At 39.4% G+C, this 13,871-nt stretch overlaps 1 protein-coding gene across 8 annotated transcripts in view; it reads left to right on the top strand.

Annotated features, from left to right (window-relative positions):
- The first annotated feature begins 2,225 nt into the window (after positions 1 to 2,225).
- SSX2IP (SSX family member 2 interacting protein) overlaps positions 2,226 to 13,871 on the top strand; it is an 85,283-nt gene continuing 73,637 nt past the window's right edge. For 3 of the 8 annotated variants that reach the window (XM_074221783.1, XM_074221787.1, XM_074221790.1), the window contains exon 1: positions 5,282 to 5,441. The gene's annotated coding sequence lies outside the window, so the exon portion shown is untranslated. Of the gene's footprint in view, positions 2,246 to 5,281; positions 5,442 to 5,583; positions 5,619 to 5,662; positions 5,688 to 13,871 lie in introns of those variants that run through there. The other 5 variants (XM_074221789.1, XM_074221788.1, XM_074221784.1 and 2 more) reach the window with 4 other exon arrangements.

Consider the following 13,871-nt stretch of genomic DNA (forward strand, 5'->3'; position numbering starts at 1 on the left):
ACATCAAAACAAACAACAAAATTTAAAAATAATCTTTTTTATATTCAGCATTCATGGCCAACCTGACAGTGCAGGACTTAATGGATATTAGTGCAGGTCAGCATTATTATTATGTATTCATTCTCAAATAACTCAGGTAATTTATTTCACCTTCCTTGGGTAACTACCTTTTTTCTAGTTTTTAGAATAGTTTTGTCTATTGCCTTCAGAATTTTATCATATGATTTGAATTAAAAATTCAATATACTTTTAAAAATGCATCTATTACATAAAACAAACTATTTTTGCATTAAGCAGCAAAACACAGGAAAAGGTCTCAGGATTTTCTCAGACCACTGTTACTCATTGAAAACCTCAGTCTTGGGTGGCTAGGTGGCACAGTGGATAGAGCACTGGCCCTGGAGTCCGGAGTACCTGAGTTCAAATCTGCCTTCAGACTCTTAATAATTGCCTAGCTTTGTGGCCTTGGGCAAGCCGCTTAACCTCATTGCCTTTCAAAATCTAAATAAAAAAAATAAAAATAAAGTCTATGATAAATGAGAAAAAATGTAATTTAGACAGCATTAACATATAATCTCCTATATATTCCAATTCTAATCAAATTTGGGCAGTTCAAGTTGTTCCCTGCTTCCCATTTTACCATTTTGCTCACTCAACACTATCATTTCAGCTTAATAAAAACTTATATTTCAATTCTCTTTCCTTCTACTGACTCACAGAATAGTTTCCACTGAAGATGCTGAATATGTTTAAACAGACAAATGCAATAGTCCACATTCAATTCAGTTTTCTTTATGATTGCCTGCCAAAGCTGACTTTCCTGCAGAGGTAGCCCAACCCTGGAGGCAGAATGACAAAAGCAGATATTCTTAAATGGCAATGACTCAGTCCAGGTTTCTAGTCTATTCTAGCATGTGATTATATATCAGAAGGTTGTTTGGTAAGCACTGAATCAGAACTAAAGAAGGTAGATCTTTGTAAGGGAATACCTCTCCTCCATTTACCTGCTCCTCACACTGGAAGGGTCATTAATGATAGACTCATTAGATGACATCATTTGTAATAGAACACAATTATGTATATACATTATTATATTTGTATATTCTCAGTAGCAGAAGCTGTAGTGACTGAAATAATTGCTGGGGAGTCCTAAATAATTGGCAATGGCTTCATTCATTGATTCATTTATTTATTTTGAATAAAATTTTACTGAGGAGATACTGTATACAAGCTCCCATGAAGAATGAATACTTGAATAAAACAGGCAGTCCTATATAAGTTGTGTATGCTTTACTAAGGGAATTAAGATGTTGACATTGGAAACTCCAACCTCAAATCTATTTGGCACAGTTTCCTTTTTCCAGTCCTGAACATCTCTCAGTGATGACTGACAGTGTCTCAGCCAGTTCTTTAGGATATAGGTCCTTTGGATCTGGTGAGAAGGAGCACATCAGCTGGCTAGCTGCTTAGGTTAGCCTCTAAAGGATGTCAGTATTTTGAAAACATTGTCCTTCTCTACACCATGGTTATTTTTTAATAGATAGCTGTCATGAGTCATTAAAATCAGAGTGCCCAGTGATTCTGCTCAATAAAGATGAGTTGGCTGGCAAAGCTGGAAAGATAGGAACCTTGGAAAGAAGTGGATCACTGTATCTTAGAGTTTGGAATAGTAAAGGAAGGACTATAGGACAAACCATACACTTGGAAGACTAGATTTCAAAGAGTTCAGAGAAAGGATAGGTGGGATCTTATTTCTTAAAATTCAACAAGGGAAATTGGGAACAAAAATGATGGGATGCTATTAAGAAAAAAAATCCGATGATACATACACTAGTGATTCTGAGGATAAAAGTGAAAAAAGGTCTTAAAAGACTGATATGGATGCCCAGGAAACTTCTGGACCAACTAAACTCTTAAGAAAGGGATAAAAGAAGTTGAAAGCAAGGAAAGTTTACTGAGGATGAATACAAAAGAGTGGCATGGTCCTACTTGAAGAGTACTAGGTATACTAAAGTTCAGAATAACCTAATGCTTAGGGGAAAGACTAAGGGATAGTATCATGGCTATGATAAAGGGAAAATAACAGATGATGGAGAGAAGACAGTTACTCAACCCATTTTTTTCTTCTTTTTTTTTTAACTAGGAAGAACAATCTCCAGTCTGACATGGTTAGAACAGAAATGATTACCAAGGAGCTGAAACCCAAGATAATTAAGGAAATGATGAGAATGCCTCCTTGCCCTGAGTAAGTTCATAATACCAGGAAAACTAGCAGGTATCATTGACCACTGAGTTGAAATCCCCCCACTAATCTTTTAAAAATTATGGTAAACAAGAGAGCTTCTAAAGGATTGGAGATAGATTAATGTCCTAGTTTTCCAAAAAAGAAATAGGATAATTCATCAAATGGTTGATTAGTGAGCTTTACTTGGATTTCTGGAAAATTCTAGAATATATTGATAAAGGACTGATTTATAAGTATTTAGAAAGGGAAATTGTATTCCCTAAAGGTAGGCACAGGTTTATCAAGATTATACCAAACTATACTGGGTTTCTTTTTATGATTGATTCAATGGATAAGCAAAATGCCATATACAAAATATGCCTAAATTTAGCAGGTATTTGGTAAAATTATCATGATTATCGTTCCGGATAAGATGGAGAAATGAGACACTAAAATCTGATGGAATAACTAATAGAATTTCCTTAGTCCACAAAGTATTTACAGCAGATATGAAGTTGGAGAGGGATGGGTGACACATTCAACATCAAGATTTTAAAATATTGACAAACTGAACAATGGGTCAAGATCCCATAAGTGAAAAAGTGAAAGTAAACATACATTTGGGTAAGTTTGAAAAAATAAGCTACAGAAAGCTCACATTTCTCAAACCACTATTATAGAAGGATGACTAGTCAACATTTCTGTGTTTTATTGGTCTACAGCTTCAATGAGTCATTAAATTGTAAGATACGACTGCTAAAAAAAGGCAATGTAATCTTAGGTAGCATTTAGAAAAGCAGAATGTAAAGAATATGGAGAATAATGATCATGCTATGCTCTGTTCTGAGCAATGTTAGAATATTTCGATAAGCTCCGGTGGAACATTATGCCTGATGGAGATTTTATCTATTATGGCAAGAAGACTAGAAACTATGTCATAGAAAGATAAGGTGAAGGAATAAGTATATTTAATTGAGAGAAGAGAAGAACTTGAAGGGACGAGAAATCTGTCTTCAAGGATTTGACAGGTGGTCATGTGCAAAAAGGGATTAGAATTGTCCTCTTTAGTTCCCAGAAGGCACAAATAGTAGTAATAGGTAAACTGCAGAGGCAGATTTTTGTATCTATGTGTTCCTAACAAATTTGTCCAATGGTAGAGGCTGCCTCTCCATTACTTAATAATAGGGATAGGGACTAAACTGTGATTTTAAATTGGTTTAAGATCTCCAGAAGAGGAAACACTCTTTAACAATCCTAATAGGTACTTTCTTGACAATTTATATCCTTGGAGAGTGGCCTAGAATGTGGAGAGATTAAATGACTTATCACAGTGTGGGCCAAAGACTCGAAAGTTCTGTCTTGTTGGTTTTAAGAACAACTTGCTATCCAATATGTCACCTAAAAGAATCACTTTAAAGAACTCAAATAGATTTTATAAAAACAAGGGATCCTGGAGGCAATCTCTCCAATAGGTTGACCATAGCTTCTTTTTGGTTTATCATTACCGAGGGGAAACTACGGGTAAATTCATGTATTGGACTTTTCATGCTTGTAGTGATTTGGGTATGGTAATATCTAATATGTTGGGATTTAAGAAAGAAAAAAGTAGCCCAAAAGAAAGTTCTAGGTGTATTTAAGGTGATTTTTAAAATGACAACAGGTAATGGTTTTGCTTTTTTTTTTTTTTGGTATCTTGAGTGCTTAGCACAGTGTCTGAACAGTGGATACTTATGGAGTGTGACTTTTGAAAACTGATGGACATGATTGATTGAGGTCTTGGTCTGGGATGAGTATTCCGGGGTACTTTTTGCCAGTTTTCCATTCAGCAACATTCTTCGGAGTAAATCTCCCGAAATTTTCTTTTTTTCCCCTTTCTTTCAATATTCTCTCCTCACCAAATAGGTAGTATGGGTTCCATTTCCCTCTCGGATCCCGACTTGTATTAGCCTTCTATTTCGGGAATGGTTTGATGATGTAACTGGACATTTCTCTTGCCCATTCCCAACATCGACCCGACCCTTCACGAAAGTTTCAGCCCCTTCAAATCGGAAGGTTTTTGGTTATGGAACTTGTCTTTTTCACAGCTCCGATTTCTTCTTCTCACTCTCCTCTGCCTTGAGGAGAAATCTTGGATTTGAAAAATACTCTGAGTCGGTTCTTGAGGGTGACAAAGTTTTGTTCTTGTCCCGATTAATTTTTTTAATGAGAGCAAACTGCCAAGAATCCTATTAAAATGTGAAACGTGTATTTTATGAAGTCTCCTCTTCCTTGCAAAGTCTTTTGGCTTCAATAAAAGTCACCATCCTTTGCATTTTGGAAAGCCATTCGGACTTTTTCTTAAAACTTCCATGTCGCCTCCTTTAAAAGTCTTTCTTCTTGTTTGTTTGGCCCTTCTGAGCACGAACAGAGGAGTATGTAAGACAAACGAAGTGAAGATCAGTTCACATCATCCCCGTTTTAATCTTCCTGGCAGGCCCAGCGCACGCGCGCTAGTCGGCACGTTTTGGTTGTTTCGGAATCACTCGGCCGTGCTGGTGCGCCTCGGGTGCGGAGGCCCGTCCTTCACGTCGCCCACGCTGTCTCCCCTTCGGGCCGCCCGCACGCGAGCATCCCGGAGCCTCCCCTCGCTCCGGAAGCCCACCGCCCCTGTCCTATCGGTGTCCCGCGTGCCAAAACTTATGGTGGGGCTCCAGAAGGCGGGGAGACCCTCCTCGCCTTGGAGCCTTCGGAGCGGGCCTCCCCGGCGGCGCCCCGAGCCGAGGGCCCGCGGGGCAGCGGGCGCCGGGCCGGCCCGAGGGCCCGCGCGGGGCGGGACAGGTGCGCGGCCGCGGCCCGGCCCGAGCCCGCCGCGGAGCGAGGGCGCTCTCCGGGGGAGGGGGAGGGGGCGGAGCCCACCCGGAGGCCCAATCGGGGGCATGGAGGCCGCCGTTCCTCATCGCCTAGCAACCGAGGGAGCCAATGGGAGGCGGCCCGGGTGGAGGCAGGCGCGGGGGAGGGGCGCGAGCCGCGCCGAGCCGCGGTCCTCGGGAGGGGGCAGGGCGGGGGCGGGGCCTACGCTGGGGAGACAGGCCGGGGGGCGGGGCCTCGCGCCGGAGCCTCAGCCCGAGGCGCCTCGTTCTCGGCCCGGCAGTTGGGGCTCGTCGCTGCCGAGGGGAGTCGGGGGTCGTGAGGCGAGCAGCCCCCCGCCCCCCCGCCCGTGGGGGGGGGGCCGTGAGCGGTGAGTGCCCCGGCGGGGGGCACTGTGACGTGCCCGGCGGGGGGCCCCGCGCCCGCGCCCGCCCGGGGGGCGCCCTCCGTGGGGGGCGGGGGGCGGGGAGGCATCGGGCGGCTGGGGATGCGGATGCGGAGGCCGGGCCGGGCCGGGCGAGGGGCCCAGGTGGGGCGAGCGGCCCAGGTGAGGGCGAGGGCGAGGGCCCCAGGTGAGGGCGAGCGGCCCAGGTGAGGGCGAGGGCGAGCGGCCCAGGTGGGGCGAGGGCCCGGGCCCAGGTGGGGCGAGCGGCCGGCCCGGCCCTGGGCGCGGCCCCCGCCCCTCCCCCTCCCCGCGGGGGGCCCGAGGCCCGGATGCGGCGCCGCGGGGGAGGGGCGCGGGCAGGTGCGGCGCGGCCGCGTGGGAGCCTCGGGCGCGGCGCGCGGAGGCTGCCGGGGCGCGGCGGAGCGGCGGGAGGCGGTAGTGGACTGCCGGGAGTCCTCCGGCGACGCCGAGCGGGGCCGGGCCGGGGCGGCCGCGGGGCTCGGCGGGGGCGCCCGGCGGCGCGGGGCCGGGCCCGGGGGGGCCGGCGGGGGGCGGCGGGGCGGCGGCGGAGCGGTGCAGGATGGGCAGGACTAGGCTGCTGCGCCCGAGGCCTGGCAGCCGCCGGGCAGCCCCGAGGCGCCGCCCCGAGTAGTGCAGGGTTAGCGGGGCCGCCGCGGCCGCGGCTGCCGGAGCGTGGCGGGAGAGGGCCCCGGCGTGCTGCCCGCGGCGCTGCCGGCCGCCGGGCCCCGGCCCCGCCGGCCGCTGCCCGCTGCCCGCTGCCCCCTGCCCCAGCGGCACCGCAGCCGGGGATAGCGGCATGTGCTTCTCAGCAGCTGTACCTGGAGCCACCTATCTGCGTCTACACCAACCCGTAGAAATAGGCTGATGGCAGTTTCTACAGGAATGCGCTGTAGACTGTTTTGTAATACATGCTTCTTAGTGTATATACACGGGTATATTACAATATGCTTATTGTTGTGATCTTTACTATCCTTGAGAGTGCTGCGAGGATACATTATAAGCTACTTTTGTAATAGGTGCTTCTTAGTATACACACACATGTATATATTGAAATACACTTATTCTAATATTTACTATCCTTGAGAGAGCTGCGATGATACATTATAAGCTACTTTTGTAATAGATGCTTCTTAGTATACACACATGTATATATTGAAATATACTTATTCTAATATTTACTATCCTTGAGAGTGCTGCGATGATACATTATAAGCTACTTTTGTAATAGATGCTTCTTAGTATACACACACATGTATATATTGAAATATACTTATTCTAATATTTACTATCCTTGAGAGAGCTGCGATGATACATTATAAGCTACTTTTGTAATAGGTGCTTCTTAGTATATACACACATGTATATATTGAAATATACCTATTCTAATATTTACTATCCTTGAGAGAGCTGTGATAAGACATTATAAACTACCTTTATAATAGATGCTTCTTAGTACATATACACATATATGTATATATTAAAATATACTTATTGTACTACTTATCCTTAAGAGTACTGCAATAATACATTATAAACTACTTTTATAATAGATGCTTCTTAGTATATAAACATGTATGCATCTGTTAAAATATACTTGTAATATTTACTATACTTAAGAGTGCTGTGATAAGGCATTATAAACTACTTTTATAATAGATGCTTAGTATACATATGTATATATTAAAATAGAATCATTAATATTTACTATACTTACGAGTGCTGTGGTAAGACATAAACTACTTTTATAATAGATGCTTAGTATACATATGTACATATTAAAATAGAATCATATTAATATTTACCATACTTACGAGTGCTGTGATAAGACATAAACTACTTTTATAATAGATGCTTAGTATACATATGTATATATTAAAATAGAATCATATTAATATTTACCATACTTACGAGTGCTGTGATAAGACATAAACTACTTTTATAATAGATGCTTAGTATACATATGTATATATTAAAATAGAATCATATTAATATTTACCATACTTACGAGTGCTGTGATAAGACATAAACTACTTTTATAATAGATGCTTAGTATACATATGTATATATTAAAATAGAATCATATTAATATTTACCATACTTAAGAGTGCTGTGATAAGACATTAAACTATTTAAATGTTAATATAGTATAACATAACAACCCACTGTATAAAGGATTAAAAAATATATCTTAATATTTCCTCAGTATAATTTCATCAAGAAAAGTAGCTTGAAAGACAGCCATAGGATTTTAAAAAGAATTGAAAGAATCAAGAAGTACATTTATTCATTTAGATGGATTACACAAAGCTTCATAGAAGCAATGGAGATATCGAGACATAACTTTTTCACCTAACTAATGAACAGCAGATTGATAACCATTAAATAATTTGACATTTGTTACTTCATGCATTAGCACACTTGGAATACCATCTGGAAAAAATTTAGAGTTAAAAATTTAGACTTTTGGATAAGATTTAATCAAATTATTTAAAACTCCCTTCCCCTTATGAACTGTGAAATACAACTACCAATTCCATATAGTAACTAGAAGAGAACATTCCAAAAGACTTAGTTATTTTAATTGGGTAATTTCAATGTGCTCATTGTGGACATGCTGTTTTCCTTTCTTAAAGAAGACCGTTGACATGACATGTGCATTTGGTTTAAATAACAAAACAGAATGGTACTCAGACTATTCCCATGTGTTTTCCAATTCCATCTACTCATTTTGTAAATGTTTCTGTTTGGGCCTCTGAGGGTAATAGAATTTTGGAGATTTTTTTCAAGAAAACTTGGATAATCTCACTTTATATAGATTATTAGGAAACAGGTTTAGAGAATTTGACTTGTCAGGGTCACATAGATAATAAAGAATTAGAGCTGCATTTCTACATCAGGTACTTAAATTCCAAATTCTGTTATTGCTACTGCTTTTTCTTCTCAAAAAATATTGTACTCATAGAAAAGGAGTCAATCAATATACATCTTTTGATGCTCATTTTAACTTGAGAAGAACAGTATTGTTATCATGACTAAAGTGTGTAGTTTTTTTTGAAAGTAATTCCCAGGGCTTTGTCTGACTTGGAAAACTCACACATACGCTTGAAGAAAAGTCACACATACAACATTTAAGGTCCTGAAGAAAAAAAGATATAATAGCAAAATGACTAAGTGACTTATAAAGTCAAAGTGGATCATCTAAATAATGAACACTTAAAATAGTTTTGTTGTTTAAAGATGACAAACTATAACCAAGTGCTGTTGTCAGCTTGATTATTCATTCAGTAGTGATTTTCTGTTATGTGGCTTCTTCTCAGTAGCTCCCTAATTACAGCCTGAATCTTAGGCTCCTGAAAGTAAAGGTCAACTAATGGAGTCAAGAGTCAACATGGATGAGATGGGATATCTGAAGCTCAATTAGTAGGGAGTCACATCATGGAAAAAGAGGAGGTGGTAGAGGATGTCTGTATGCTAAATAGAGGTTTTTAAATGATCTTTTGGGTGCCTTCATTAGTGTGAATAACTGAGTTGGATGGTGTCAAGTAGGAGATAATGGTAAATGCCCCTAATTATATAATACATAATCCTTGTATGAGAAGTGTAGAGTGCTCTAAGAAGGGTAGTGGTTCTTTACTGTCTGGGAAAGACTTTTGGAGGAGGTGGAATTTAACTTGAACTTTAAAGTTTGTCTAGGAATTAATTTGCAAATCAACTTGTTGCTAATCCTTCCAAGTTCAGAAGAAGACATTTTTAATGAGGAGAGACAACATAGGGAATTGCATAAACAAATGTATTGGAGGCTTGAAAATGCAGAGTATGTAAGTTCCATTCCACTGGAACAAGTCAGTACTACTTCCTACTGTATATTTTATGTTCAGAAGTAGAATGGATACCTTGGGGAGGTAGTGGGTTTGGGGGAGTTTCAAGAGATATATAGGACTGACATAACTTGTTGAAAAGTTGTATATGAGAGGGAAAGACAATGAGAAGAGTCAAAAGATAACACATCAAAATTTTGAAAGTAGGTCATTCTATGAATAGTGCTGCCACAAATAGAAATAGCCAGAAATCAGAATGGGAGGGAGCATAAGTTTGATTTTGGACCATTGCTGCATTTAAGGTATTAATGGACTAAATACAGAGATAGCTAGACTACAAAGTTGAGGATTCATCTGTGAAGATTCTTGGTTGATGAGAGTACTAGTCTACTGTTAAGATTATAGAGTAAGAAGACAAGACAACTGAACCAAGTATCCCTTTGGAACACCCAACATTAAAGGGTTGGGGAAATGATGTGGGGCCCATAAAGGAAACAAGATAGAGAAGTGGAAAAATAAGGCTATTTCTGAAGTCAGAGTATGGGAGTGCTCTGGTGGCCTTGAGTGAAATATTTTTGAGAAGTCAAGGGGAATAAGGATTGAAAAAAAGAGGGATTAGATTTATCATTTAAAAAGTCAGTAGAACCATGGAGAGGGTAGTTTCTATACAGTGATGGTGAAAAGCCAGACTATGGAAAGGTTGAGTCGGTGGGTGGTAATAAATGATAAATAACTCTTTGAAGGATGGCAATGAAGATGGAGAGCTGGAAGGGACCATTGTAAACATGGGATTGTGGAAAGAGCTCTAGTTTCACAGATGAACAGAGTGTCTAAGCTGCAACACTTAACTGTGACTTTGGAACAAGTCTTAACGTTTTTAGGTTTAAATTGTCTCATCTTTAAAGTGAGGGGTTGCTCTAGGTGATGTGAACTCCATGCATTTTATCTAACTTTTTATCATGCTGTGCATCTTTGGAGAAATCATTTTATCTCATTTAATGTCACTTTCCTATCTAAAATTGAAGAGACTACTTATTTTCCTCAAAAGGTGGTTGTTAGTCAAACACTTTATAAATTCTGGGTAAATGATTAGTGGTCAGTGGAAAGCTGCTTTAGGAGTGGCAGGAGTTGATCATACTTATAATAATAGCTAACATTTTTAGTGTGCTTTAGTGTTTGCCAAAGGACTTTACACATACAATCTTCTTAAATTTTCAGATGAAGAAACAGGCTGAAAGTTTGGGACTTGGCTAGAGTCACAAATAGTAAATTTGTTAGGTAAGGTTTTTTAGGTAGCTGTATGTCTGAGATAGGATTTGAAAGTCAGGTCATTCAAGTTAGAAACTCTTATTTACTCACTATTTCAAATGGGAAAAGGCTGTTGGAGAGAGAGCTTCCCCCTTATGGAGGGAAAAAGGCATGATTGCTGGAATAAATCTGATGGAGATTAAAGATAGGATTTGTTGAAATAAGTATGCTTTTTTCTCTTGAGACAGACTTTAACTGAATTTGCTCGTCAGAGAATTGTTACTATGAGATTCCAAGGTATTTTATTATCATAATAGTTTTAAAGACTGACTGTGGACTTGAACAAGATAGAACCTAATGAATTATATTTATGATTTCTATTCTTTGAGGCTATACAGACTTGCTCTGCTTACTTATTACCCTAGGTAAATGCCATCCTTAGTTAAAAATTGTTTTCCCCTGTGTGAGATTGAAAACTTGTATAAATAAAAAATTTGTTTGCTAATTACTGTAATTTGAGTCCCAAGATAAAGCCAGCACCTTTCAGAATGGAAGTATAACTCAAATATAACTTAGTAATAGACTCACTTAAAAGTCTTGATTTGGGGAGATTGAAATTTATTACTATCCCTACTTTTATAATAACAGTTTTGAAGTTATTTTACTATATGTGAAATCCCATACTTTTTCTTCTTTTACAAAATTTGCTCTCACCTATATGGGCTGACTTTTAAATAAAACCAACTTACATTGAATTAAAATAAAATCTCTTGTTCATTTCATGATTAGTAGCAAACCCAGTTTCCTTTAGAATCAAAGTTGGAAAGGCCTGGTTTTGCCTGGGATGGGAAAGAGTCCACCCCACTCCCCTCTTCCTCCAGAGGCATACACTTACCTCTTAGGTGATGAGTAAGTGTCCCCTGAGGTCATAGGGTGGGGCTTTACCCTGGAACTGTAATCTTGGATAGGCAGCTTTTCTTTAGGGCCTCCTGAAAGTTTCCTCCTGACAACCCCCAAATTGCTCGTGGGGCCAAGCAGAAACCACTTGCTCCTCTTCTGACAGTGTCATTCACATGTCATTACACTGAGTTATGTGGGTAGTTGTAGCTGTTGCTAAAAAGATGACTATAATACTAGTTTGATCCCAGGTAATAATAACTGTGTTCAATACCATGTTAAGTGAGGGGGGGGAAATGAAAGATAAAATAAAACTCTCTATTTGCCCAAAAGGAGTACGAACGTGTACACACACACACACACACACACACACACACAAATTAGGGGGAAAAAGCAGTACGATCAAATACTGTTTGTTCTTATATAATCCATAGATAATTTAGGAGTTCATAGAAAGGAGGCAAGAAAAGGACAGAGTTTTAAAACTTGGATTTAGAAACTCATTTTTCATTAGAAAAAAATTGAATTCAGCACCAGTATTCTATAAGGAAAAGTGATGGAGAATGAACATTTATTGAATATTGAGGGACATTTGATAGCATGGATGCTGTTAGGATTATTCAATAATAATTTAAATGTAAATAATAAGTTTAAATGTAAAATTGACTTAAAAATCACTGCACAGAGGTCTCACTGTCTCTAGAGTTTTACCCTGGCTCCTTTCCTCTGAATTGATTCATCAGCTTAAAATGACTTCAACCTCCTCTCTTTCTCCCCTAAATGGTATTTAAGGTCAGCAAAACCAAGGGTGAGATAGCATGGCATGGTAAATAGAAGACTAAATTTGGGTTTAATCCTTTTGTCTGAGAACATGAACAAGTTGCTTAATTTGTTTCTCCCTGAGAACTTCTAAAATCATAAGATTCAGCTGTTGAGAGTGTTGGCAGTCTTGGCCCTGGACATTGTACTAAGACTGACAAAATTAGAGGTTCAATCTGAAAAAAGAGTAATCTGCTATTTTTGCTTGACCATTATAATCTGACATGAATGATCATTCCTTTGAGACCATATAGTCCAGTTGTCCCTATTTTATAGATGAGGAAATGGAAGTCCATAGAAGGTAATGATTTGCTCAAAGGTCACAATGTAACTTGATAGTTGAGCTCTTGAGTTCAAATGAGGAAGTTTTAATTTGTCATCTCTGGATAGAGTCCAGAGGGTCTATGAATTTAAATAGGGGGGAAAATATTTTAATGTAATTGGTTTCCTTTGTAATTCTGTTTTATTTTGTCATTTAAAATTTTTAAACATTCTGAAAAGAGGTGCATAAGCTTCATCACATTTACAAAGGGATCCCATGACACAAAAAAATTAAGAGTCCCTTGTCTTACATGCATTAAAAAAACAACTTGATTGAATTAATAACAGCTGACATTTACACAATATTCTTTAGGATTTTTCAAAGCATTTTACTTACCTTCTCATTTGATCTTCCCAAGAACCTTGTGAGGAACAACAACTGGTATTATATAAGGATACTGAGGTTCGGAGAAGATATGAACCCAGGTTTCTCCTGATTGAGAGCCATCACTCTGGTCATTGTCTGATCCTTGAAGTTTAAATGTTTCTTTAATTCCATTCACAGTGATGCTTAAAACAACAACAAAACCACATCACCCCCCCCCCTTCAGTGTTTTTAAATTTCAGTATTTTTTAAAATGCCCTATAGAAATCTAGTCACTGCATCAGTTTGTTCTCAGTTTAAATTTATTTTAAAGTCTGATCTGATGTACTTTTCTGGAGCATTTTCTATTCTAAAAATTTTCTAAATATCAGGGACATCAATAATAAAATCCATTAAGTTTTTCCTTTTTAAGTTTGGATTTTTGCTTAATGAAATTCTGTTCCATGGGGTACTACATAATTTAGAAAAATGATGAAATTTCCTATAGAGTTTTTTTTCTCTAATCAATCCATGCACCAATTCCCTTACCAAAGAATTCATGAACCATGCTGCAAGGGTCCCTGCTTTCTTTGAACTCAGCAATCATCACCTACTCAATATATATAATATTCTAAAACACTTGAAGCTTTGGTATATTGTTTTAGGAATTATTTAAGAATTAAGATAATATAGGAGCTAGGCCTTCCTCAGTCTTCGAAATTAAAATGTTTACTAATTTTCTTGGAGGCTTAGTGTTTTTCATTGATTGTATAAAAGTTAATATTGAGTTAAGATTCTAAACTCATAATTAATAATATTTTGGTTATATATGTTGATATTATTTTAATAAGTTAAACACTATAAATATAGTGCTTTTTATATATTCATTTCTACCCTGATAATATCTAAAACTTTATTTGATCCTTTTAATTTTTTTGGAAGTAATAGATATATTATTATTCATTAATTTATTGCTTAAAGCCAAAT

This window comes from Macrotis lagotis, chromosome 2 (genome assembly GCF_037893015.1).
Source record: "Macrotis lagotis isolate mMagLag1 chromosome 2, bilby.v1.9.chrom.fasta, whole genome shotgun sequence".
Taxonomy (NCBI): Eukaryota; Metazoa; Chordata; class Mammalia; order Peramelemorphia; family Peramelidae; genus Macrotis; species Macrotis lagotis.